The sequence below is a fragment of the Fundulus heteroclitus genome, unplaced genomic scaffold (assembly GCF_011125445.2).
Source record: "Fundulus heteroclitus isolate FHET01 unplaced genomic scaffold, MU-UCD_Fhet_4.1 scaffold_65, whole genome shotgun sequence".
NCBI classification, from domain to species: Eukaryota; Metazoa; Chordata; class Actinopteri; order Cyprinodontiformes; family Fundulidae; genus Fundulus; species Fundulus heteroclitus.
Window position 1 is genome coordinate 740,873 of NW_023397088.1, and position 7,275 is coordinate 748,147.

The 7,275-nt window shown below is 42.4% G+C and overlaps 1 long non-coding RNA gene across 1 annotated transcript; it reads left to right on the forward strand.

Annotated features, from left to right (window-relative positions):
* Positions 1-2,108: 2,108 nt before the first annotated feature.
* On the forward strand, positions 2,109-5,669 carry LOC110368311. Its single transcript, XR_004930091.1, has 3 exons — positions 2,109-2,157; positions 4,688-4,858; positions 5,540-5,669. It is a non-coding gene; the product is annotated as an uncharacterized LOC110368311 (long non-coding RNA).
* The last annotated feature ends 1,606 nt before the right edge of the window (positions 5,670-7,275 follow it).

A 7,275-nucleotide genomic window follows, 5' to 3' on the forward strand; every position in this document is an offset into this window, starting at 1 on the left:
ATGATAACATCTTCTGGTTCTCCTGGGTTTAACTCTTTAAATCAGTTCTGTAATGTCAGTTCAAACGTGACAAGACTGCATTAATTCGGGACATGACGGACTGCATTTCCCATGAGGCAATGTGGTCAAAATGGCCACCGACTCCCATCATGCAACGCGGCCCAAAATGGCTGCCGCCCTAACAACGGAGCGGAGAGATAACGTTGCTAGGCAAAAGTTGATAAAACTCGGCCACGCAGGACAATCTGCCTTCTTCCCTGGCGCCCTGCCAACCCGAGAAGACACACAGCTGTTTCACTCCGTTGGAGCAATCCCACGCCACGTGCTCGAGTCTCTCGCTGGACCGAGATTTCTCGGAGCAACGTTATTCCCTGTTTGCTTAACAGGAGGTCGACTCAAAAGGTACTTTTAATTCCCTCTGATCAAATACTGGAAGCCGCCTTATCTCCCAGTGATCGAAAGAGGACTACGCTTGTGCTGGGCTGAGCCAAGCGACTGTTGAGCCCGGAGGAAGAGACAAAAGAGCCTTCTCGCCTGTTCCTGCTGCTGCCCGCTCTGGTGCGTTCAGGACGCCGCGTTATTCCGAGCGCTCACGAACCCGAAACCGGGACTTTCATTCGGAACCACCTCAAAGTAACGGGGTTCTCCCCTTTTATTTCTTTTTCATCCACAGGATGTTTAGAAGTGCCTGGGAAGACGTTAGAACTTTGCAGGTGTAGATTAATGCTTTTATTCCACGACGAAGTTGGAATTATTTTGCTGAATGTTTTTCTTTGTATGTGCATGCATTTTACAATTGATTTTGCTGTGTTGATTTGTGATTCATCAATAACCCCGCCGTGGGTCACTGCTTCAGTTCTTTTCATCTTCTTCCCTGGTTTCCCCCCCTCTCTCTTTTCGCTTCTTCTCATCAGTTTAATGTCTTTGTCCGAGCTCAATTCGCGGGCTTTGTTTAAACTCCCAGTTAGCCGCGCCCTCTCGAAGCGAGGCATTATCCCATCAGCGTAAGCGTGGTTACGTCATTAGGACCTCCCCTCATACGTCATCGTAGCAGCCATCTTGGGAGGGTGACGTGTATCTGAACTGTAGGGAGCTTAGCTGAACTAGCTTTTGGTAAGACATCAAAGCGTCCAGTGAGATTCCCGAAGCTGTTCTGTCTATCAATGCTGATATGTCAAATGCCGGTGTTTTGAGGGCGGTGTTAAACAACTGTGAGTTAAGGTAAGATCTGCTAACCGCTCATTTTAATCCATTGTTTATTTTTGTTTTGTTCTTTTATTTCCACATATATATTTTGCATGTTTTAGTTTTAGTAGTGAGTAAGAATTCCAAAGTTGTTGAATCAGAGAATTACTGTAACAGGGAATTGCTTTTGATTGAATTAAACCAACGACTGCAGAATAGACATTGTTTTGTGTTCAATCTAATTCACAGTTGCGTGGCTATTCAGAATTCAGAGCTAACCTCCTTTGGAGTTAACATCTGATATTAATACAGAGACATATCATTGGATGGTGATAAGGAATAAGGATTTAAACTCTAACTGCAGTTACATTGGGGTTCTCACAGCTGCCGGATAAACCTCGTCGGTTAAAAGTCCGACCAGATCATTTATTCCAGCATAAATGAGTTCATAACAGCAAATTAACTAATGCATTAGTGGTATAAATTCTTACGAGCTTATAGCTAACATCACCACTATTTGAACTATATTGTGTTATAGCGGAATTTTGAGTTGAATGATTTATTATTTAAATTATAATACCAAATTATAATTAAAAATAATAATAATAAGCATATTCAACCAGCTTCTGGCATAACAGTTCTACTGGATCAAATATCAGACATCAGTTCATCATGTTTCTGGGACTTTTACATTCATGGAAATTAATTTTCTACATTTTATTATTTATTTGTTCATATTTCAGTTTTAACCTGCATCCTGTTGGCTTCAGCTCACATCTTTTATTCTTTATTCAGATTGGAGAACTGCAGTTTGTCAGAGATCAGCTGTTCTTCTCTGGGATTGGCTCTGAAGTCCAACCCCTCCCATCTGACAGAACTGGACCTGAGTGACAACAAAGACCTGAAAGATGCTGGAGTGAAGGAGCTCTGTGGTTTTCTCCAGACTCCCCTCTGCAAACTACAGATATTGAGGTCAGACTCCATGTTTTAGTTCTGATATTTGTGATGTGAAAGTTGTGTTGACACTAAACTGCAGACATCTGGCTGATATTCTACTGATCCACACTGAGGATCTTCATGGTAAAGTCTGCTTTCTTCTTCACTGCTTTGCTCCAGTTAAAGTTTCTTTCTGTTTCCAACTTCCTGCCAGGATTTATTAAATAATCAACAGAAAACATGAAGCAATGTGTTTAATTTTAGTTTAGGGTTTTAGTTTTTATCCAGAACTGAGAAAGACGAAAATACAATACTGATGTTTCATTTATTTGAAGGTTTTTAATCTCTTTAAACCTTCATCTGATCAGCTTTTCTACATTTTCTACAGGATGATTTTAAAATAGTTTAGCTTATATTTCTGTGAATAATTGGATAAAATTCAGCTGAAAAACAAAGTTCAGATCTTCTATTCTAATAAATATTTCCTGAGTTTGTTCCTGGACTTGGAGCCAGTTTTTAATGTTGTCTCTCTGTGTAACTGAGTCTGAGCCCTGATCTCAGGTCAGAACCGGACAGCATTCGGACCCCCAGTGTGTATAAATCCCCCTCATGTGAAGCGGGTCAGAGGGGATTCAACCCAGTTTAGAAAAGTGAATTTCAGCTCCTGGAATCTGTCTGACAGGAACAAATATATAATCCCTGATTGATGCTTCAGCACTTTTAGAAGCTCTGGAAGGATTTTACTGACTAAAACACTCAGACACAACATGTCACAGTACCAGGTTCTGGTTCTGGGCTTTCAGCTCCTAAAGTCAGTTTACATTAAATATTCTCCATGACATCATGTTTTATGTCTGTGGAGTAATTAAAATAGTTAATTTATCTGCATTAATCTACATTTGTTCACATTTCCTCCACAATTGCTGCTGACTTGTTTGTTTTCTGTGAAACTTGAATATTTTGGCTGCAGAACCTGAGTTTGTATTGATGGAGCTGCTGGTGGAGCTGACAGAGTTGAAGAGCTGAAGTCAGCAGGGCTGTCATTTAGAAAGCTTTATACACACAAAATGGACCTGAAATGTGCGTACGCCACTTTCCATCAAAAGTTGGGATGTATAAAAATGAACTTGAGGGGAAAATGTTTGGTCCTTATGCCAACTCTGACCGAGGCGTACGCTCATTTTGGAGACGGGGAAATTGGTGACGCAGATGGTGAAGTGGTGAATTACAGCCAACCTGCATGAGGATTCCTCTCAGACGTTCATTTCACTCCATATCAGACTTTAATCATAGATCATCCTGATCAGAAGCATTCAAAACCACAGTATTATTCATTCTTGTCCTGGCTACTCTTAAATACATCTGGGACATTTCAAATAAATAAAAATACCCATAAGTCATCTTAAATCTTAAATCAAAGTCTGCAAACATTTTCTCTGGTTTTCTACGTTCACATTCCTCTCTCCAATGATCACCAGGGTGACGTGTTCCACAGATTATTGTGACGAGGTGAGCAGCAATCACTTTAATTGCTGGAAACAGTCAAACACACTCGTGCGTAATGCTGCTCGCTGGATGCATTGGCACTGCTGGAAGACCGTGCAGATGGAGAATTGAGGAAACGCTTTCAGGGATCAAATATTTCCTGGCCAATAATGAGGACTGGCCAATATCCTGCTTCTGACTCCCAGCATGCATTGTGCTGTTCCCCACAGGGGAAAGTGGCTCCACCTCCCTCTGAGGAGCTGAAAGGCAGCTCTCCAACCCCCAGAGAGCAGAGAAGGAGGCTTTCTGCTCACACCCAGGCAGTCATCACCTTTTTAGGGGGGGGGGGGGGGGGTTAATAATGGAGGGAAACCTCTCTCCTCTGAATGTGGATCTGAACCCACAGCCACAGGGGAATTTAAACACGGAGCACAGCGTTGTTTACTTTTTAACAACTTATTTTAACAGCTTATTAACAACTTGTTTTAATGTGGACAACATCTGAGCTTTTACCTCTGATTTCCACATTTAATAAACGCCTCTCTGGGAAATTTTCCCAACATTTCTTTGCTTTTTCTCCATGGCTGCCACGTCACCATGATGAAAAAATGATCAGCTGACACATTTTCTACACATTAACATTCATGAGGTGCTTTGCATCGACCGTTTCTGGTTGAATCTGGGCGTGTAGAGGGCAGAACCTGAACCAGAACCTGGTACCAAATGTACAGGTACAGCTGTGATCTAGAAAGGAAAATGGCTGCTGGTGTGTGAGTGCATGGTTTTATAAGTCTGAACATTTTTGCCATACTCCATTTTCTTTTTCTTGGCGTTCACTTTTAGTACGGATTCCACACAAAGTTTTATAAATGAGACCCCAGGACTGTAAAAACTGCTAAACAAGTTTTAACTGTTGAAAGTTCTGATATTGTTGATTGTTGAAGAGCTGAAGTCAGCAGGTCTTTATTGAAGCAGCAGCTTGTTGTCATTAATATTAATGAGAGTTCTTTAACTGGTTCTGTTGGACTGTTAGAACCTGCATCCTGGTGGCTTCAGCTCACATCTTTTATTCTTTACTCAGATTAAACAACTGCAGTTTGTCAAAGATCAGCTGTGATTCCCTGTGTTTGGCGCTGAAGTCCAACCCATCCCATCTGACAGAACTGAACCTGAGCTTAAACAGCCTGAAGGAGTCAGATGTTCAGCAGCTGCAGGATCTTGTAAAGAGTCCAGACTACAAACTGGAATCTGTGTAAGTAGATGGTTGGAGTGAGTCCAGCTGCTGTCAGCAGAACTGTTCTGAACCCAGTTGGTACCAAAGCAAAGATCCAGTGTTTCCAGTAAAGCTGCAGCTTCTCAGTGGGAGGAGAATGGTGACAGGCTTCCTGATTGGACACAAAGACAACAATCAGCCAATCAGAGGAGCCAGCAGCTTGTTGTGTTCCTGTGTTTGTGTCCATGTGAAGATGACTGTTGTTGTTGTGTTCATGTCTCCAGGAAATGCAGCTGGATTCCAGCTGACAGCCTTCCACCATGTCTAGAGACAGTGGTCCTCATTCATCAAGCTGTGGAGCATCAGATCTGATCTCAGACTCTTTGTTCTCTCATTTCAACAGGAAACAGCTGATCAGTTTCATCTTAGTCACAGCTCTGAGATCAGTCTGACTGCAGCCTGCAAATCACTGATTTCACAGCCCATCATTACATTTAGTCACCATGAGGTCTTTCTACAGAGCAGAAGCTCTGCTGAAGTCCACTCAGCACATCTGGACATGTGTCCTTCTCTCAGTAGTTTCATCCAGATGTGTTCAGGGACAGCCTCCATGTTTCTTAGTCAGCTGATGTTTCACAAACAGATGAGATGTTCATGTTCAGCTTCCAGAGGCTGGAAACACTCACTGATCTCCTCTGTTGCTCCTTCTTCTCTCTGCAGGAGGATCTGGTGATCTTAGTAGAGGAGAGAAGCTGAGCTGTCCTGATGATCCAGAGGTTGAAGCTGCAGCAGTTTGAGTTTAAAGAGACTCTGACTGGATCCTGATGATGAACTCTGACCTTAGAGATGTTGATCCTGTTTATCTGATCATGTCTGTCATTTAGTGTCTGATATTGTTTGTCTCTGTGGACCAATGAGGATGAAATGAAAACTAAGCTGCATTTAGTGGCTCCATGTAGTTTTGATCTGAATCTGATGAAACTGGAAAGTTGATCTTTTTTCTCTCTGGTTCATTTTCAGCCTGTAACCAAGAAATCTGAAATAAAGCTCAACTCTAAAGTTTTCAGGCTGCATGTTTGCTTCATTGTGATGCAGTTTCTGGAGGTTTTTCAGGATATTTTAGATGTTTTCTGCAAATGTTTGGGCAGCTCTGGTCATTTTATCTGTTGCTGCAAACAGCTCAGTGAGTAAATGATGGTTTCTTCAATCAGAGGATGAAGCTTTTCTTCATGATTTTAAATCAAATCTTTTTTATTTCCTTCTTTCTGAAGGTAAAATCTAAAAGTGAGTAAAGATAAAGTTTGATCTGCTCCAGCTTCTCCTTTGGTGAGCATGGAAACACTTTCTGCAGCAGCTCAGAGACTTTCAGATCTTGTTTGGAGGATTTTCTCTGTTCTTCCTGCAGAACGGTTCTGGTTCTGTTGGATCTGTGGCTCATCATGCAGCTCTGCTCTGCTGAGGTCAGAACATAGATTTTAATCCTGTTTAGGGACTGTGGGGGTAAAACCTTCACCTGCAGCTCCTCATGAAGTCCACTGTGGACGTTGAAGAAGGAAAAGAGATTTTCTCTTTTCATCATAAATTCAAACATGAATCATTTCCTTTTTTTCTCCTTTCCTGTCCGGACATTTCAGACGGACCAGAACCAGAAGCTGCTCTACAGAACCTGGATCCTTAGATCGTCTCCCTGTTACATAAATAACTTTATAACCTGAGAAAGACGACATCTGGCATCCAAGCAGACAGGCAGAAAGATAGAAAATCATTTTAGATGTGTTGAATTTTAAAGTTAAAGTTGGGGTTAAAATGAGGAGTTATTAAAATGATTCATGCATCAAACAGGGATTACTAGATTTAGTCAAAACTGAGTTTAAAAGCAGAAGTTTAACAAGTTATCTGGATGCTTTGGTTCAGTTTCTAGCTTTAAAACATCCATTAGAATCAAACATCAGCAGGTCGTGTCTCACTTGATTGCCAATAAATGTTCAACGTCGTCTATGAAATGCAGATGAATGTTTTTGTCCTGACATCTTTTCAAGCAGCTCACTGATGACAGATTGTGGATCTGCAAGCCTGTTTCCAGAAGAACAAACTGATCAATGTGTAGGAAGGAGGCTGTTTTATGTGCATGTTGTGGTTCCAGCTTTGCTTTGTCGCATGCTTGGTGGATATTTGTGTGCATGCTTTTTGAAGGAGACACCGGTTCCTACTCCCTCCCTCTGGCCAGCGACTGATTCCACAGGTGTATCCCATCATGAGTGATGGGAGACAGGAAGAAAAGGGGCGGCCACAGCCAGTGACGGGAGGAGGAGAGAGAGACAGAGCGCCCGGCCGGCCGGCCGGCAGCCCAGATGTGATGGGGAGGAAGCAGCGGAGGCATCATCAGAGAATCGCCGTTTACCGGCACCGCGACGAGAACGAGCAGTGATGGGGACGCGGCAGATCCAGACTGGGTG